Source organism: Pogona vitticeps, chromosome 3 (assembly GCF_051106095.1).
Source record: "Pogona vitticeps strain Pit_001003342236 chromosome 3, PviZW2.1, whole genome shotgun sequence".
In the NCBI taxonomy this organism is placed as follows: domain Eukaryota; kingdom Metazoa; phylum Chordata; class Lepidosauria; order Squamata; family Agamidae; genus Pogona; species Pogona vitticeps.
Window position 1 is genome coordinate 72,201,258 of NC_135785.1, and position 20,982 is coordinate 72,222,239.

At 40.0% G+C, this 20,982-nt stretch overlaps 1 protein-coding gene across 9 annotated transcripts in view; it reads right to left on the reverse strand.

Annotated features, from left to right (window-relative positions):
- Positions 1–20,285, reverse strand: part of FAM53B (family with sequence similarity 53 member B) — a 145,036-nt gene extending 124,751 nt beyond the window's left edge. For 2 of the 9 annotated variants that reach the window (XM_020791508.3, XM_072995422.2), the window contains exons 1-2: positions 20,006–20,285; positions 12,241–12,330 (exon numbers count right to left, since the gene is read on the reverse strand). The gene's annotated coding sequence lies outside the window, so the exon portion shown is untranslated. Of the gene's footprint in view, positions 1–12,240; positions 12,331–19,705 lie in introns of all 9 variants that reach the window. The other 7 variants (XM_078391197.1, XM_072995425.2, XM_072995426.2 and 4 more) reach the window with 7 other exon arrangements.
- Between the last annotated feature and the right edge of the window lie 697 nt (positions 20,286–20,982).

Consider the following 20,982-nt stretch of genomic DNA (forward strand, 5'->3'; position numbering starts at 1 on the left):
TTTTGGTGATGGAAATCTTATTTCTAAGAATGCATTTTAAAAATCACCTGAAGGGATCTAGAGGTGATGATAAGATTATTCAGGCCCAAAACACGTGTGGAACTGTTGTGACACCTTGAGTGCAAAGAAGAACTGACACTAGAACTCAGGGCAAGGACAATAGCATCCAGAGACACATGGTAATCGGGGGACTCCTACATATTCAACAGTATGTTATACTGTAATATCTGCATACAAATACACAACTAGTCAGAGGTGTTAATGAACTCAGTCAGATTAAAGTTCAAGTCTCTATTCAAGTAGACTTCAGGGGAAAATATACTGTGTCTCAATCTAATCTCCCACAGAGTTATGAGAATATAAGGAGTGTTGATGAGGAACCAAGTATGCAACCTTGAGCTCACCCAAAGAATCTGATCAGTGAGACATGAAACAAAGTGAAAAGCTTTAAATAAAGGGAAGTAAAATAAAATGAGGGACTCCAGTCCTCCAGTTTTCAAAACCATGCAGAGCCGGGGGGAGGGGAGGAGTAGGACTTGTGACATGCCAGTATCAGAACCAAAGAAATTGCAGAGGGCCTTGACAGGAAAATTCATTTTCCTGCAGCAAAGTTTACTATCCATTTCTACTAGATTAAATACTGAACACTGTAGACAGCTCTCTTGTCCAAAAGAACCATCCCATGAATAAAAAGCTGTGGCATGACTTTCCAGGTTGTACAGGAAGGCTCTACTGTTATCTTTCCCACATTTTAAATGTTATGGCACTTCTGCTATGAGCCATGCTTTACTGAAGCCTGTGGAAACCATTTCCATCTCTGGCCAGCCCTGACATTCAAGGAATAAACCCTGAACACCATCATGCAATATGTAGGGTCAGAGTCAACTCCAGGCACCAAACACCCTTGTGAGTATGTGGCCAGAAGCCTACTACTGTATAAGCAAATAGGGAACAGCCGACTAGGAAATGACTTCTGAAAAACAGACAAGAGGCTAAAAGGCAGGTCAACACAGTAGTAACCAACAACTGGGCTGTAATTTGGTGTAAAGCTACATGTTGCTATCTTTTAATTCAACACAACAATATCCTCCTTCACATCCGAGGACCCTTATGCATGTGGGAGAGACTATCACTGAGTGACAGAGAGCCTGCAGAATTGATCTGCAAACCCAGAATATCTAGCAGCCGTGTCAGTCATCACTTTACATGGAATTTGGGGGCCTAGCCAAGGTTGGCTGTCCTTGCTCTAAGACAGTTCTCTTTATGTTCAAGAGCAATGGCAGTGCAACAGAGCTCAGCCCATGTGGTAAAGCACTAGTTCTGCTCCTTGTTGTGCTGTTTAAAATATGTGTCACAAGAGGCACACACCCCCCGCATAAAGCAGCAAACAATGCTGACCTCTTGTTCGCCCAGTAGAATTAAAGTAAAATCAAAAAGAGGAGTCAAGAATCAGACTCCTTATGTGGCCAGAAGCTGAATAATGCTAGCTAGAAAGTATGCACCAGAGAGTAGATAAAAGGTAGAATAAAGGTTATAAATAGCAAACAGTATTCTGCATTATCTGAGTAATTGCACCCACACACTTACAGAAAGTATAAAATATCTCTGGAGTTCTGATTAGCTGACCACAGAAAACATTTCTGGCAAGATCCTACCTATTATGGGGACTATTACAACCTGCACCTCGTCAGCTCAACACAATAGACCTTATAAATAATGTCAGTTAATAGTGATAGTTAAATTAATTAAAGTTACAATAATTTAACAGTTTGGTAGTGGTAAGGAGAAAGGAAGGAAGGAATTCCCCTTTCCTCAAAGAGTCTCCTACAATAAATACATGACTATAAATTTATTGGACATGTTCCATTGTGACAGCAAGCCAGAATTTTTTTTTGAACTATTGTGTACCACGAGTGAGTGGGCTTATTTCTACATGTCAGTTGCTCCCAACTGGCTCTTCATACCAACTAGACTTTCTGGCTATGGTCTGCTTGGTTTCATGTCTGAACCCACACCTTGGATATGTTGTCCTTCTTGCTCTTTGGCATACAATACTAAACAAAATACAGGGAGTCCCTGGCTCATTTACTTTATTCCACCAAAAGGAGGGTGAGCCAAGCAGAAGTAAAGAAGGAGGACAAACCAGCTTGCATGCTCTGTGACATGTGAATCAGACTACTGTATCAATAAATGGTGCAGGGGGTATAACCAGTTGCTCTACAGTTTATTCAAGCATACACTTTATTTGCTCCTGTTTAATGCAGCTAAAAGTAGGGAAGATTGTCTCTGTTAACAATGAGCAGCAGTGTTAACTGTGTTCTGGAACAGTAAATATGCCTGTTCCAAGATAATACCCAAGCTTGCATTCACAGTTCAACATGTTACCATAGAATAGGTAAATGGTGACAGGAAGATGCTATGCAAACTGTGTAAGCTTGATAAGCCGCAGCTTGCATCTGCTTGGGCTGGTATGTGGAAATTAGCAGAGGCAGACACATCTCAGTAATTACAATCTAGATCAAGTGAGTATCATGTTCAAGATGAGGAGCACATTTCACAGAGCAACATTTACGGAGCAAGCTTAAACATCTCCAGTAATTCACAGGCAGAGATCCCAAGACTTTATTCTAAGTCCTAGTGTAGGACTGCTGCCTTCTTCATGCCCAGTCCACTTGAATTTCTATTCAGAACTGATCAAATAAAAGCCAAAACACTGTATTTCCGTTGCACTGAAACGTTTTCAGGATTTTTCCCCAAAGCTAGTATATTAAAGAACTATGTTTATTTTATACCACAGAACCACGTCTTCAGTGTTTCTTTGCTTACAAAGTGACCAGTGTCACTAGAGTTTTCAGTCTGTCAGAAAAAAATTATATGTTCATACTGCTAGTAGATACAAACATTTCCAAATGAAGGAGGAGTCAAAAACCTGCAAGTTGTCCAAATTAGTGCAAATCTGGAAAACTGAATGCCAACTGCATGCTGCCTTGATGCCTGTAAAATTTGTTACCTTCTTCAGATAGTAAATATATTACAGTCTTTTCCATGAAGACAGACCCTATGTGCATTGTTTGCAAAAGCATCAGCTCCGATGTTTCCAGCTAACGTATAAATACATAGGAGGGTGGGAAGGCTCCCTTCCCATTTTTCCTGGAAGAAAGAAAGAACCATCTGCATCCACTCTCAATTACGGAAACTTTACTGTAAAAGTTCTTCAGAAGCCTCCTTCTTCTGTTGCTCATAGAAGTATACATTCTTCTGTATCCCGGTCAGGAAAATTCCTGTTTGACATAATATAGTCTGATAACAATGAAGAGGATCAAAGGCCTTTCAAAATTTTCCTCACAACCATAATAGCTAGAGACAGCTGGTGCTATTGTTTTAAACGAAAGCTAAGATTCTTAGGATTCCAGATTTGCCACACAAAACAACTATGTGGTTTTTGTATACTTCCTTGAAAATTGCAGATCATATTAATAACTACCAATGTTCTAAATCTACAAATTAGCATCTAATGAGAACAAATGAAATATGTCACAGACAGTGATAAGGGAAAACCTATGAAGTACTGTATATTCCATCTAGCAAGCTGGATAGCTCAGTTAAGTTAGGCTGTTGAGCCAGGACTTTGATTCTCTACTATGCATCCTGGGAGTAGAGCCAACTGTGTAGCCTTGGGCAAGCTGTACAGCCCCAGGCAATATGGCAATTAAAGAAAAAATCATAACGAAGAGAGAGAAAAAAAGTGGGGAAAATTAACCAGAATATATTAATATTAAGCAGAATACTCAGTTGTCGAAGATAGCTTTGAATAGTTCTGTTTTTAACAGTTTCCTGAACATAAGGAGGGAAGGAGTCTGCCATATCTCCACTAGTAACCTGTTCCAGAAAATAGGGGCCATCACTGAGAAAGCCCAATTCTTTGTCTCCACCTTTCTGGCCTCCCTCAGTGTGGCCGCATTTAGCATCATAGATTGAGAGAAGTGAATGAAACATGTAGCTGATTTCTGGGAGAGACATTTCAACAAATATGGAAGTCCTTCTCTTAAGGCCTCTATATCAGCGGTCCCCAACATTTTTGGGCCACAGACTGGTTGGGGGGGAGCAAGCTCTATGCATGGGGGACAGGGGCACCCCTGCGCTCACACGGTGGGCGTGTCACACTTGTGCGGGGGGTGTCACGCTCGCACATGCGTCACACACCACTGCAGGTGCGACACGCGACACTTCCACCACACGAGTGCGACACACCCACTGTGTAAGCACAACATGCCCACCGTAACAGGTTACTAGTGGAGATATGGCAGACTCCTTCCCTCCTTATGTTCAGTAAATAAATAAATAAATCTGTGCTTTACAAGAAGTGTTTGGTATTCTACTTTGTAGCCATTAAGCTTCTGGGGGAAGGATATATGTTTTAAATTTTGAGAAGACTCTATAGACTCCTAATACAGTATGGTACACAAACCTTACAGCTGGAATAACCACAAAAATAATAATTGTTGTTATGTGCCAATAGATCAGATAAAATAATAATAAATCACAGTATGAAAGCAATATTAAATGAATCATCATATTATACACAATTATAGACAAATTGTGCACACAACTAATATAATTTAAAACCACTTTAATCCAGTTACCCTGTTTCCCCGAAAATAAGACCTAACCTGAAAAATAAGCCCTAGTATGGTTTTTCAGGATGCTCGTAATATAAGCCCTACCCCAAAAATAAGCCCTACTTAAGTGAAACCCCACCCTCCACCATTGTGCAGCAACTAGAAGAAAATGACATGACTGTAAAATAAAACATCCCCTGAAAATAAGCTGTAATGCATTTTTTGGAGCAAAAATTAATATAAGACCCTGTCTTATTTCCGGGGAAACATGGTATAAGCAGCAAAAGCAGCAAAGCAGAACTCACAATTAAGAGATCCTGGTAAGTGTTCAAACTCTGGTTTAAGTAAAAATGCCTTCACCTGCTAGTAAAGGACAGCAGCCTAGTTTTGCTTAGAAGGGAGCAGCCATCAAAAAGTGTTTGTCCTCACCAAATGCACTGTAGAAGTGGGGTGGGATACAGAGAAGGGGCTTTTCTGAGGATCCTAAGACTCGTCATGCTCATATTGGAAGAGACAGTCCGTCAGCTAGGCTTAGGACCTAAGCCACATATATTGCTTTATAGGCCCTAAGAGACATGCTGAGCCGTGCCCAGAAATGAACCAGTAGTGATGCTGTTGTGACAAAGAATTTCTATTCTCAGTATAACAGGCTCAGTCAATAGTTTTGTTGTGTTTTTCGGAATCTCCTGGACCTGTGGAAGATTCCAGAGATTTTCCAAAGGCAGCCGAATCTACAGCTCACTACAATAATACAAATAGGACGCAACTATAAAAAACCTTACAGTCATAAAAAATGTAGCGCCCACTTGAAGAAGTAACAAGACATTTACTGAAGCAGCATACAAATGCACCTTCAAGATTCAAAGGTTGCGTTAAAATTTAACATTTAAATGTTTAGCATGGGTACTGGCAGTATAATAATGACATAATATCACAGAATAAAAGAGTACACAGTCCGCTGAGAAGTTTTCGTTTTTTGGCATAAGCCTTATCACAGTCTTTTGCAGGTCCAATCCTTACCAAAACCCACTGAAATTGCTGGTGGCCCATGGCTGAATTTTGTGCCAGTCGTTCAGTACAGCTCTTTGTTCTGAGATAAAATTCCTTTACATCAGGGTAGGGAACTTCTGGCCCTTCAGATGTTGGATTTCAATTCCCATCAGCCTCTGAAAACTTGACCAGTGGTGAGAGATGATGGCCAACAGTAGACCATCGGCATCTGGAGAACCAGATGTGTTTTTATTTATCTATAGTATCATCTAAATTATAGCATGATACAAGCAGAAATCAAAAAAGACTTTGGTGCCTAAAAAGGGATGTAAATGTTACATGAAATTTAACGATCTAGCTACTTCAGCTATTAAAAAGAATGAGATGGAAAGAGTTATTATAAACCTTTCTTCCTGACTATTAAACTGGCAATCAATTGTTCCTTCTGATCACAGTGCCACTCATTATGACAGATCAATTTTTGTTGCTGTCATCTCAGATATCTCAAAAGAGGACAAAAGGACAAATCACCAGGGTTGGAAACACTTTCTACTAAATGCAGAATGCTATGTGATAAAGCAGTACATTTTCTCCCTCTCCCTTACCATTACTTCCTGCTTCTCAAAACAAAGAGCCATACTTATCATACAAAATGGAGCCGCCCCACCTAGTGAAGCACTGCCAAGGCTTTAACAACAGGCCTTCACATAAATATCCCCCTGTGGCCTGTGATACATACAGCTGTATTTTTAAAACCAGTTGCTTTGTGGACTTCTCTACCCTGGAGAGTTTCTAAATGATTTTGTGGTATGGGTTATTACCTCTCCAATTCATTTACGAAGTAATGTATTATCAAAGAGCATGTAACTATTATTGTTTGTCACCCCTCCCTGTACTCGCCCCACTTCCCATCTCATGATTTCTCTGGCTGTTTAATTTGTCTGTTTCCCCATCTGTTTGACATCTGCTTATCTCCTTGTAAATGACTTTTGCCTCCAGTTTTTTTTTCTCTCAGCTACTCTCTTTTCTTCCTCCTTCTCTTTTCTGCTGAAAAATAATACAGAGTACACCTCCTCTACTTTGCCCTGCATCACATGTTCGCTACATATGCTCTTTGCTCATGCTCCGTCACCATGGTTTAGTGCAGAAAAGTACAAGGGTAGAACACATTGCTCATAAATGGTGGGACCGACGGCACAGCCCTGGCCATACTGCCCTCTCAGCCTCAGTTTGCCTGTTATTCGGCAGGAGGGGGGGAACCACTCACCCTTATAAGAACACACAGCAAATGAAAGAGGTGGGAGTAATGAGCCAAAGACCTCTATGTCCTAAAATAAAATAAAAGTACCACTTTCCCATGGACTTACTTTGTCCTGTAATGTACATCAGAATCGCCTCTTCCCAGAAAGGGTACTCTTAGAAAAATATCCTCAAGTCAAATGCCAGCACTTTGTAACTGATATGATACTTAGTGGTTCTAATATTTCCAAGTATGAGCTATTTCCACTGTGAATTTTCTTTAAAGTGAATTTGCATGACAGCAAAAAAGCACCACATTATATTTACACCCTGTTTTCATAAAACAGTGTGTAAATTTTTCCCATAAAAAAGAGACAATTGAACTACCTACAGCAAAAAAAAAAAAAAAAAAAAAACTACAAGCCTTCTCAATTATGTTATAGGGCACCAACATATGAATCTATATAATACTGTGGAGTCTAACACAAGATATATTTTAAAGTGCATCTGGTTCAGTGAAGTTCCACGACTTTACCTGCCATAACTATCCCACTCTGTAATATTGCCCTTTGGTCAGACACATACGAGTTTAAATAAACCAATTTGAAACCTTAATCTGTAGAAAATTATACTGTACTTCCTAACATAAGTGACCCACTTACAAGGTACAGAAACTGGTGAAGACTTGACTCAAAAGACAGATAACCTAAAGCCATTTCATATGAATAAATGGAATACTTACACAAGAGAGATTTCGATAGAGAACTGTTGAAAGGAAATGCTCATCTGCAAGAAACTCTTTCCCTTCCCATCTATGAATGGTTCTGCATAAGGCAAGCATCACAGAAATATTACACTAAAGCATGATTGCTCACTTTTTTAGCATACGAGATCTCAAGGCTTGAGTATTTCTCAAGCAAGATGCCAAATCTTCTCAAGTGCACGATCACAAACATCTACATTTCTGGTGTCTTTCAAACGAATCACACACTATCCTGGTGTGCAGATGTATAATAAGGCATGTACATTTTGGCATACCATCAGTCTAGGTTTGAGTTTTTTTCGTTATTGTTGTTTTCAAAATCGAGAACACAGGATGTCCTCCTGTTTTCAGTCATCTTTAGTATTCTAAACGAGGCAAGCTGGACATGCACAAACTCAAAACTTACTTCCTGTGCCATTCTGTGTGCAACATATAGACACTGAGACAATGTTTTAAAGGTTTCCTGTGTTCCAAGCAGTAAAGGATAACCAGAAATGCTTTAGAAGCACCTCAGAAGAAGAAGAAGAAAACCTTCCAAAACCAAGAACGCCCTCATAGATGAGTTACTGTGCTGACTCCACTCTCTTTAGAAACCATTATCAGAATCTGAACTGGGGGTGGTGGGGGAGTGAGTGCAAAAGAGCAGGTCTGTTCTTGAGTGATAGGAGAAAGAGGGGAAAACCTCAAACCATGTGGGCAAAAGAGCATCAAGATTAAAAATTGCCGTGGCACAAATGTGAAGCTTGCATTTCTATTCCAACCCCACTCACACGTAACATTTCTTCTCATATTCATCTAGGCCCCAGATTCTAGGTTCACAAATTTTGCATCACAAAAAAGGACAAGAGAGAGCTGTAATTTATATATGTTGATTTATGCACATTTGCACAAAAGAGTGTAAAGACACACATTTGGAAGTTACTGTAAACTGAACAGAAGCACAATTATTGCACTACTGTGTGGAAGGCTGACCAGATGATTTGTGCCAACTCAGTCATTAAATGCTGTTCAAGGCCACTATGTTTATTTTCCATGGTTGCTTATCTTCCAACATCCTCCTCTAAAACTAAGACATGACTCTAGATAGATTAAAAGGTGTACACCTCCACACAGCACATAACTGATCTACAAGCCTGCTGGAGCATGGGCAGCTGTATTCATCTGTTTCAGCAAAAATCAGAAGTTTTGATTTACCTTAAAGACTAACATGTTTTATTTGACATAGCTTTTCGTGGACTATAGCCCACTTCTTCAGATGAATTTTCTGTTAGAGATACAGGGGAGGTGATCAGCTTGGAAAACTTCAAACAGGGATCAAACAAGGATGAAGAATGATGCTAACAAATGGATATTGGCATGATGGCTATATATTACCTCCAGGAACACAGACAGTCCACCTCTAAGTACCAGTTGCTAGGGAACACAAGCAGAAAAGACAGTGCTATACTTACATTCTGGTTGAATAAAACCACAACTGACCACTATGGGAACAGAATTCTGGATTAATGGATCTTTGAGACAGCACTGCTACTTTTATGTTCTGTATTCTCTCTGCAATAAATACTGTACTCTTAAGTACTCTGATTACTCCATTATCTGATTTTCATTATCTCTTACTGATTTCCAAGTATGGATCCTTAGGATCATGGCCTATTTGTCACAAAGGAAAGCTTTTTTCAGCATTTTTTCCTAAACAGTCAACTTTTTTGATATACCCTACAGTTATGGTTTCCAATAGAGATGGTGAGGTGGACACAATGAGGGTCCGGCCCCACACTCCACACTCCCTTCCAATCACTCCGGAGCTCACGGTTGACTAGCCACTAGTCAGCCTGGAGGGAAGGCTCGTCTTCCCTCCCTCTGCCAGGAGTGGCTAGTCGGCCACAAGCTCTGGAGCAACTGGAAGGGAGCTCAGAGTCACGGTTATAGAAGCCCTAACAGCTTTCAATGTTTGTGAGACATTTAAGGAGTGCTTTTACCATTGCTACCCCACAGTGAGTTTCCATGGCTGTGCAGGGATTTGAAAAAGGTCTCCAGAGTAGTAAGCACATTACTCTACTCACTACATCACAATGACTTTATTCTTATTAAGTAGTAAACCCCTATCAGCTTTGTGAGCAAACCGCATTGTCTTGCACTGTAAACACCCGCCTTATGGTTTTCTTTGCCAATAACAGTAAACCTGTGGGTTACCTGTTTCTAGTACTTGGGATATTTTTATTCCATGTTTTCAAGGCGAGGCTTATGTACTTCCATTTTAGTTCCACTAATTTCATGTTCAGGTAGGATCCTTCAGCTCCAGAAGATTGATCTGACCTTTTTTTTTTGGGGGGGGGGGGGGCTAAAAGGTAACTTTGTACATGTATCTGTTGCTTCTTTTTGTAAAAGTCAATGCATTTTGTTCAGTTTTTATATCTCATATAGACCTCACCTTCACTAAAAAATAAGATTTCTGAATTTATTTTCCAAATATCCCTTACTGGCAACACATGTTTATTCACATATGCACACATTTTTTATTGTTTATCCTTTTGAATAAACTAGAGCACCCAAAGCAAAGCAATGGAAAAAGAAAATTTGTCAACACTGTAGACTTAACATGACTCAAAGCTCGGCAATAGTCTATGAATGCTTTCAAATTAAAACAAAATATAACCCATTATCTACTAACAGAATGCACGGAAACAAAAGTGAAGTATAGATCATCTGATAGAACTCCAGAGAGAGACAGTTACAACTGATAGAAACCATGCTCAGCTGAGGAACAAAACCAAATACCTCTGATGCCGATTAATATCTGAGGCCTAACCAGGTAGTCTGGATAAAATCTCTACTACTTATTGCATATTTGTCTTTTTGGACAGCATGACTGGATTCCTGCACTGAGCAGGGAGGTTGGACTCAATGGCCTTATAGGCCCCTTCCAACTCAATTATTCAACAATTCTATAATTCTATGATTCTATGATTGGGAGCCCAATAGTATGCATATTTATGCCAAATGAGGACTATTTCATGGGGCTTATGTACATAATGTGATCTTAGCAGTGTAACAGTCTGCCATTCTTCTCATTAATTTCCACAATATATCAGTTTTAACAACAGAATTCTTCTCCCTTGTTTTAGTGTTACAGTGCCGCTTATTAAAAATCTACATGATGCGTCTTTTTCCGACAAAAATTAAAATTTTAAATATTCACAGATGTTTGTTCATTACAGCTCAGCTAAGCACACAATATGCTTTCTTCATATCTGCTTGGTTCTCATAGGCAACACACCGATGAAAACAATTATCATGGATATCAAGAAGTAAGAAGAGAAGCTTTCTACTTCTATCCCAAAGAAAACAGAACTTTTTTCTTTTTTAATTGAATTGTTGCAACTTTCAGCAAGTTGATGATGGCTGAAGCCCAGTGGAGTACTTTGTTCCATATAAGGCTGATGATGTCATCAGTCACTGCAATTTTTCAGAAATTAAAAATTTCTGATTTCTTCCTGAAAGTCCCAAAGCTCCCTTGGGATCCCTTTTGTCATGAGAAAGCCATTGGAGGCTGTGAGACATAAGGGAAATCTTCAATTTCCAATAATTACCACCTACAAGATGATTTCTCCAGCAGTAATTTCTAATTCCCCAAAAAATTCCCATAGCTGATGATGTCATCAACCTTATGCAGTGTATGCTGCACTACTGAATTTCAGCCAATATGTTTTTATATTCCTGGCAGCCATCAACAGATCAAATTTTTTTCAGTCAGTTCACCTAAAAATTCTAAACAGGGAGTTCCAAAGTCTGCCTCATAATCAACATGCATTCTCCAAAATGTTTTAAGAGAAAGAAGTGACACTTACTAAATCCAAACAGGATACATAATTTACACCAAAAAATGCACAGTACTAGATAGAACCAGGATTCTTGGATTAAGCTGGGCCACATCCAATTCTAACATTTGACTTTATTTTACTGAAACTGAGAGTTAATAATTGGAGAAGCAAATTGCAAAATATGCTGAGTATATAGTCTACCCCAAAGGGAAAGAGAGAGAAAGAGAGAGAAAAACGCACAGGAGAACCTTGGTTGTGGTTTTTGCTTTCAGACTGTTAGACGTACTATGTGACAGCTGGCTTTAGCTAAGTTAAATAATTCCCTTCTTTTATGGAATTTAGCCATGGTGTTTATGGCTGGCAGACCAGCCATACTAAGAGAGTATACAGTTTAGGCTGAGAAGTTTTTTAAAGTGTGAAGAGAGATTTTTCTTGGAGCCCTGCTGAGTCCATGTGACTCTGACCTTATGAACTGATAAAATATATCATAACCTGAATATTTTCCATACTATGCATCCAAATGAGTATCTATGTTCACTTTTTGGTTTATCCTCACAATCCTTGAGCATTTCATGGTTCACTGGGAATTAAAACCTAGTTCTCTTAAGTCCCTGTTCACTATACCACACCAGCTCCAGAAATATTAATCATTGAAAAATAAGCTTATTAGTAGCAATACTGAAACTTACTATTTAAAACTCACTTTCAAGAAGGGAAAAATCAGTCCTCCACTGTTTTGCAGGTGAAAGGCCAATTGCACAAATAGACACATATGACACTCAATGCCATGCTGTGAAAACTACAGTACCTTTAAATGCTCAGATCTCCAAGGTTTTTCAGAGATATCCTTTGTTTCCTCAGCCAGCAGAGATGGCAGCTGCCGAAGTCCTCTCCTTACCTGGGAAGAGAAATCCAATAAAACTTATATAAGAACATACTACAATAGGAAAGATTACCATTAACATGAAAAAATAGACTGTTTTATCGATTTTGTCAATCAGCTTGGCTAAACGCATTTTACCTATGACTTATATAAACAAGATAACATTCTCACATATTGGTTGATGCAATTTCTGCAGTGCTGCATCTTCATCATATCAAGGGTGGGAATTGCTGAGCAAAAACATTGTTTGAAATATTAGGCTAGATTCAAACATTAAAAGTGAGAAAAGAATCACCTGCATACATTAAGGTAATTCATATAACTCACATATTATGTGAAATTATAGCTTAGGACTTTGTCTTGCTCTTAACACCTTACAAACCAAAATTCTAAAAATCAACTGTGCATTACATAAGACCATTCATGAACTGGATAACTAAGGTTACCTGCCCATGTAATATTAAAGAGAAATGACAGCAAAAGATTTGCAAAAAACATAGAAAGAAAATAAAATTACTCTACTTTACAATTAACCCAGTGGTTATCAACCTCACAGATGTTCTCAGACTGCAACTCCCAGAAGCCTTCACTACTAGCTATACTGGCCAGGATTTCTGGGAGTTATAGTCGAAGAACATCTGGGGAACAATAGTTGGGAGCCACTGAATTATCCCAAAACACTGTAACATCTGATGCAGAAAATTGGAACCCCAGAGCAGTTATTTGAACAGCACCACCAAATCTGCAACTTAAGGTACCTTGTGTCACCCTGTCATATAATAAGGTGGTTTCTTCCTCACACAATATTCAAAATGTATTCAAAGCTGTATTGAAAATTAACTTAAGAACTACGAAACTAGGATTGCTGGATCATTTTCATATATACACACTGAATATTTCCCAATCAAGCATCTGTCTGTTTTGCCAACAGTGACTTAGAAAATGTGTGTCCTTTCTTCCCTACCCCTTGCTTCAATAAAGACACATGATTATGGAGGGATTACTCCAGAAGTATAAGAAAGTGGTGGCTCCAGTTAAGATGCTATATTTTGTCAGCCCTCAATACAGCTTCATGCCAGTCCCCATCTTCCCTAATTTAAACAATTATCTTAAAATAGCTAAGACAGGTGAATATTGGCTCCATAATTTAACACAGATCATTATGACAGGAAAACCAGCCCTAGCCTTGTTCCTAGTGGAACTAATCATGGGGGTTAAGGACGTGCCCTGCCGCCCAACATTTAGAAGCCTTCTGAAAATTTTCCTTTTCAGAGCCCTTCCAATGCAGCCCTGCCTGATATGATGCCTCATGCTATGCCTTCTATTAACTGACCAGATAGGCGGGATATAAATAAAATAAATAATAAATAAATATTTGGATATTGCATTTTTTTGTTTTACTGTCCAATCAGTTTTATTTACTACTTTATGGTTTTGTTGTGTTTTATTTATCATGTTGCAAATCACATAGAATACAGTGGACCCTTGACTTACAGACGGCTTGACTTACAGACTTTTTGAGTTACAGACTGCTCTGGCCGCAAAATTTAGGTTTGACTTGCAGCCTGAGAATTGACTTACAGACCAGAAAAAAAACCAAAATGGAACAAAAACAGTCTGTTACAAGATTAATCGGTTTTCAATGCACTGTAGGTCAATGGAGACTTGACCTACAGACTTTTTGACTTGAGAACCGCCTTCCAATACGGATTAAGTTCTCAAGTCAAGACCCCACTGTAGTGCTTTCCACTAATGAACAGGTATACAAATTAAATAAAAAAGTAAGAAAAGGACAAGACCAAAGGCTTTTCTAGTCCAACATCCTAGTGGCCCAGCAGTTGCCTATGGGAAGTCTGCTCACCAGCTGCACGTGAGTGGATCTATACCCTCATGCTCTCTAGCACTTCGTTTTCCCTACCAGCAGACACTTTGGCTCTGGAAAGAGTATACTGTATATCCATCATGACTAGTAACCACTGATAGCTTCATCTTTCATGAGTTCCTTCAATTACTTTTTCAAGCCATTCAAAATGTTAGCCAGCAAAACCTCTTACGACAGGAATTCAGAAAAGGCAATGAAGTTTTTTTTTAAAGAACAAAGCTGTTGCTCATTAAAACTTTCTTGGTAATACAAGAAGTTGCGTTTTCATAAGGGCACCAAGGGGGTTCTCAAAAAAGTGGTCCACAGGAGCGACCCTTCATCCTGTTATTGCCTGAACCACCAGTGCTACAAGCTTCCTGCTAGAGTTAGACCAGGTTCCACAAGACAAGAGCTTAAATAATGGCTCAAGTGCTTTTAAGTGATCTTCCTTCTTTGTCTACTTGATCCAATATGTGACACTTTGCCAGTTGACTGCCACATTACAGTACACAATGGAGCTAATTCACATAACTCGCATATCATTTGAAATGGTAGCCGAATTCTGTCTTGCTCTTAACTCCTTAACTCTGCATCATGTACCCATCACACCATGTCTTACATGGGAAATTTTTGGTGGTCTGTCGTAAGTGGGACTTTGGGGCTGAAGCCAAAACACTTTGACAGAAAATAGCCATAGGCTTCGTTAGCAAATATCATGGCCATGATTCATCAAAGTCTGTTGAGCTCAGGCAGATCTTTTGTTACAGCAGCACAACTGTTGCTAGTAAATTAGACCAAGCAATCCTATAATTTAAAAAACTATTTAAGAGGGGCTTCTCTAACAAAAGCATATACACAAATACCTTAATACATCAGTACTGCCAAACATCCTGAAAAATAGGCAAAGTTAAATAGCATTTTATAAGAGCTGAATGGCCCAGGTGCTCCTGGAGAGATGAGCCATATTTTTCCCCGCATGGACATCCAAGCTTCACCAATTTATGGCATTTGTATTTGACCCACACTTGATTTAAAAGAGTGCCCACTTGATTCAACTTGGGTAGTTCCTCTAGTGAAGTGGCTGCTCTCACAGCACAGGAATTTACCAAATGTGGGTTATATTTGTTGAAAGCTGGTGCAGAAGTATTTTCTTTCCACACACTCACATCTTAAATATCAAAACTGATAACGTTGAAAGCATCTGGCAGAAACAAGTAGGCCAGACCATGCTGACACCATGCATATTATCACCACAAAGCAAACAATTCTTTAAAGGGAGAGACATGAAAATCAAGTGCTCAAGAGCTCGGTGGAATTCAGCACTGTGGTAAGGCGAGAACAGGGACACATATACAGCTACACAAGGGGGGAACTGAGGATTTCTAAGATCCCAATTACTGCAAGCCGGTCCTACTTGTGCAGCTTTAATGTCACTTTTAACCTAGTGAGATACACTCCCAGTACTGTTTCAGCATTTAGAGGAAAAACATTAACATCTGGGTTGAATCTACAGCAGGAGACCCTTTTATCAACATATTACACAATAAATTGTGTCTCATTTTAAAAATAACTTGTCTACATTGATATCTATGCAGATAGGTCCACATCCAAGCCAAATCAAAGTGACCAAAGGCTTCTAGAAATGATCTGCATTAAAAAAAGGGGGATTAACAACCTGGCATTGCAAGCTTTGATGATTTCATGTTGTTTTAATAAGGGAGAAATCATTATGGCTAAGAAGAATTCTTCTACAGGATCTAACTACTGTACTTCCACCAGCAAATCTGGGACCTTTTTCAGCTTCCCCTAAAGCCCTGCATGTGAACAAAAAACTGCTCCACAAAGTGGTCTAGCTTTCTACATGAGTTTTTTAGGCTGCACTGAAGGCTGAAGAAGGGGATCAGCCCTTCCAATTCTGCTGTGAAAGCAGCAGAATTATACTGTTGTTGCAAGCCTTACACACTTATGGCAACACTCCTACAGTCTTAATCTGAGATGTTTAAAGAGTGGCTTGACCCCTGCAACACACAAACGAGTTTCCATGGCTAAGGGGAGGATTTGAACCCAGGTCTTGTGAGTCCCAGTCCATCACTCTATTTACACCACACTGGCTCTCACACACTGTTGAATCCTGATCTATATACAGGCTTTTTGAGCTATTCAACTGAAACCTGGACCCAGACAAAGTGTACCACATTAATAAATAAGACCATTTTGTACATTTCTCAGTTGATTGCTATAAACCTTCTAACTGATCCTAGCTGAATCTATTTCCCTCTATTTCATTCTAACCATGGGGTTTAAGCCCAACAGTTTCATTAAATAGCCAAATTCAGGAATATTGTTAATCTATAATTAAGGGGTGAGGGAACTTCCACATAAACACCTTCATTATGAAGAAAAAACTGCCAACAAGTGAAGATAATTTTTTTAATTGACAGAGACAGATGGCTAGCAGCAGATTTTATGTGTTTTAAGATGACACAGACAGTTTGTTTTTTATTATTGCATTTTTACTGTTAGACACAAAGAGAGGAAATTGTGGGATTTTCTGGCCCAGGTGCCAAAATCTTTGAATATTGTGCACCCTGCCCAGAATCAGACATAGGATTACACAGTCTATTCCACATAAGGCAGCAACCTATCTTGGGCTCCCTTTACAAGAAAGAGTGGATTGATAAAATCTTAGGCCATACCAAACATATTTCCAATATTCCTCAGGCATACAATACAATAGTCTTCACATTTCATTGAAATGTTCATCCAATGCTTCACTAATCAAGAATGAATCCTGCATTTGACTAATCATCTCAAGAGACTATAACTATATGCACTGCACCAGTCTTTGCTAAACTTTTTTTTAAAATTCTTTTATGCTTGGCTCCAAAATACAGATTTTGTTGTGACATCTTTAAATTTTTGCTATTCTGCCACGACAGGCCATAACCACCAACCTGCAAATAGATTTGACTGAGATATAACAACAGTGACTCATCCAGACACTCCGTTGGCAAATTTGGCTTTGCTGAAAAAAAAAGATTTCAACACAGATCTTCAACCCAGGTTTGTTCAAAAGAATTAGCACTTGGTTTAACACATTGCTTGGAAGGAAATTCCACTGAGTTCAAATGGTGTTTAATATCTAGTGAGACTGTTTAGGTTGCAATCCTAAAAGGATCATCCAGAATGCATTTGAATCCTGACTGGCACCCATGCTGGTTGCTGGTTTTCTCTTCCTTACTTAAACTGTGACAAATCAGTATTTTTACTGATGGAGGAGCATTAATGTGGTGATTAACACATACATTAACACAACAGACTTTCCCACAAGAAATGTGCTAGTCTTGGGTATAAATGTTCATTTATTTCCGTTTAAAATTCTGAGGCCAATTCCACAACCTACATATACTTTTTCCTTTAGCATTTTTCTTTCAAATATCCAGCCCGATAAAGGGTTCTGTCATCCTCTAATGCTCTAATAGTACCATTTGTGAATACAGATTGCTCTCAATAAAGATATTCTTTTACTATCCCACAGTCCAATGTTTATTTAGACCTCAGCAGAGACCTCATTCCCTAGTAATTGCAAGTATGATTGTAGCAATAGCTTACTTTATCTGAGCTGTGCTTGTGGAAACAAGAAATTTTCTTACTTGAGAGGACTTGCTGCTTTATCCTCCCACAATCTCAAAAGCAAGAAAGGATCTTAAGAAATCACAGTCCACTAACCACAAAGTTGCTTGATAAGCAGGTAGATTTAGCTAACCCAGTTAGAAAATATGGTTTAGTGTTAATCAATAGAGCCAAAAACAAGATGTCCTTTATATTGAAAACGACTTGGGCTATGGCCTAATCCTCCAACAAGCATGCACGCAAGCATGCAATTAGCACCACTCTCTGGTTCTATGTCTCTTCTTCCATTATATTCCTTCCTTGGTTTGCTCTGTGTGTTTTCATACAATGAAATTATGTACTACAGTACTTTGGTTTACTAAGCACAGGACAGAGTTAGAAGTCAAGAATCATACATGAATACAGATGAGAGCATACCTCTATATCATCACAACCAATGGCACTTATTCCCTTGATCCAAAAAGGAGGACTGTGGAACAAATAAGGTGTCTGATCTAAATTTTACAGCTTCCTCAGCTTTATTTTCACAGCTAAATGTCTGCAACTGTTAACCCACCTAATCAAAACCCAGCCTGGACTACATTGCTTCAGAGAACATGCATGATTAAGCCACAGTACAAGCAAAAAACAAACAAACGTAATGATCTTACAAGACAAGCTATTATTTTCACTAATGTTTATGTAACATTTTATTTATGTATTATGCTCTATTAGCACTGGGACCAATTAATACTGTTATATCTATTTCAGTACTGTAATTGGGCTTTTTTAAAAAAAATTCTTGTAAACCAGGATACATAATTGAGTATTAAGTTACTGTACTATTAGCTGAGATATAAAAATGACCCTGTCTATCCATTTAGAATTATTAAACATACAGTACTACAGCCTCCCCACAAAAATAAATTAAGACCTGATTCACTGCAAACAAGTTTAATGGAAATGCAAGCTATCTGAATACATGCAAACATATATCTGACACACCTGGAAATGCTAGTGTCAGTGACACTGGGTTAGATCCAGACAGAATTATAGACTTAATGAAATCATTAAGATTATCATGATGTTGGCACTTTTTAGTTTTGCATTCCCCCTCCCAGCACGTGCATCAATCTCTGTCAACTGAGGCTACATATCATGCATCTAATGAAATCAGCTACGATTTCTGAAAGCCTATGAATCATCAAAATGCCACAAGACTCTTCGCATTTTAAAGTCCCATTGATTTTCATGGCTCTGCTGTAAGTATCACCCCTTTGGGTCCAACACATTGTGCTGGGGAGGAAGACTTTCGCATAAGATTCACCAACTATAATATGCAAACCACACTCACTAAGATATACTGTACAATACTTAAAGATTACCACAAAAGGGGGGGGAGCAAAAATACAGTTCAATTAAAATGCAATCTGCAAGAGTCAGCAGGATGGATAGATATAAACATGCTGCTAGGAACATAGCTGCGAAACAACAATAAAGCAATGCCAGATTGTTTCTGTTCAGTCTGATTTCGTTATTTTAACAGGGAAGGCAAAAAAAATGAAGCCTGGGCAATGAATTCTCATACAGCTAGCAAATCAATGACGCGTAGGAAAAATGTGACTTTGCAAGAGCCCTTTCAGGGACAGATCCTACTGCCATGTGCAAATGCGAAGCATACAAGAAACTATTATTATCCTGCTTTTTTTAAAAAAAAAGTAACAGCTCTGATGGGGGAGGGGGAGGAGGAGAATAAAACTCTTTAGCACGCTGGGAAGCAGCAGCTATAGCTAGTGCATGGTTCTCAGATCAATCAATCAAAGCGGCCAGTCATTCGCTGCTCTGTGCCCAGCTATCCAGTTACACGCAAAGTTCAATAAATAAAAGGATAATCCTTAAAACTTTTCAAGAAATTACCAGCCCAACCCCCAACAGTTGTCATCTTCCTTCAGCCGAAAGTATCTTCTTTATCCGGTAATGACAACCCGGTATGATGAAGTTGGAAGCCTTAGTAAATGAATACTAATTTTTTTTCCCCCGTCGTCTCACACGGCTCGCTTCTCCACCTCTGATTGCTCTCATCATCTTCCCAATCTCCTTTTCAGGTACAGATCACAATGCCAAACCCAAACTACAGGTTCCCCTCCCCAAAATAAAACCCACAAAGACACGCGGTGGGGGAGGGGGTGGGAATACCAGATAATAAACCGCTTGCACCTCAAGCCATAGAGGCAGCTTCTGCTCCTCCTCTCTCCGGGTCCAAGAGGGGACTGGAAGTGTCTGAGCTCTCCTCTTCTACACATTGTAACAATATCTGCTCCCCCCCCCTCACCGCCGGACGAGACCAATGCAACAGAAACGGGAAAGAGCGGGGAGGGACTTGGCCACGAAAAGTCGGCATGGGGCCACGAAAACGCCATCCCGAGCAAGAGCTCTTGCGCCTGGGGGCGGGGAAACAAAGCCGAGACCTGCCGGCTTATCGAGCATGACGCGTGTCGCTGGGTGAAGTCTGAACCTTAACCTCATCCCAAGACGGGCCCGCGCTTCCCCCTATTGAAACCGCTCCGAATGGGCCGCTCCTCCCAGGGAGAGGAAATCGGGTTGTCACTTCCTGGTTTGTTTTCTCAGCCGGTCTTTCGTCCCCGCCCCGCCCCCCATCCAAGTCTCATACACACACCACCGCTTTTTTTCCCCACTAATGAACGAACGAACGAAGAGGCACCGAACGGCGGGGCTGAGTCCAGGCGGGACTCTTGCGGCGGCGTGATTGCCCATTGCACGGCGAAAGAGGGATTTCCAAGCAATCGGCAGCTGCCGGGGTTGGGCGTCGTGCGGGACCGACTCTGCACCGGCTCAGTGTGGAGACCGTCAGGGCGGCGGGAGGGAAGGAGGGGGTCCGCGGAAGGTCGTGGCTGCTTTTGCATGTGAAAGGGGTGTGTGTATGTGAGGTGTATGCGGGTGCGTGAAGAACGGGCCTTCATACCATTTCGGGCTAAGAGGCGCCTTGTTGTGTGCGGTGTGGTGGTGCGACCCGGGGAAAGAAACAGGAGTTGTCTCGGCCGGCCTGGGCACGCCGCTGCTTTTTCCCTGCCAAACGTCGAACGGATGCACAAAGCCGTCTCAGGTTTCCTTCAGAGAAGCCAGGCCTGTTTGCTGGTTTGGATTAGCATTTCTGTTTCAGTGGAGGAGCGACT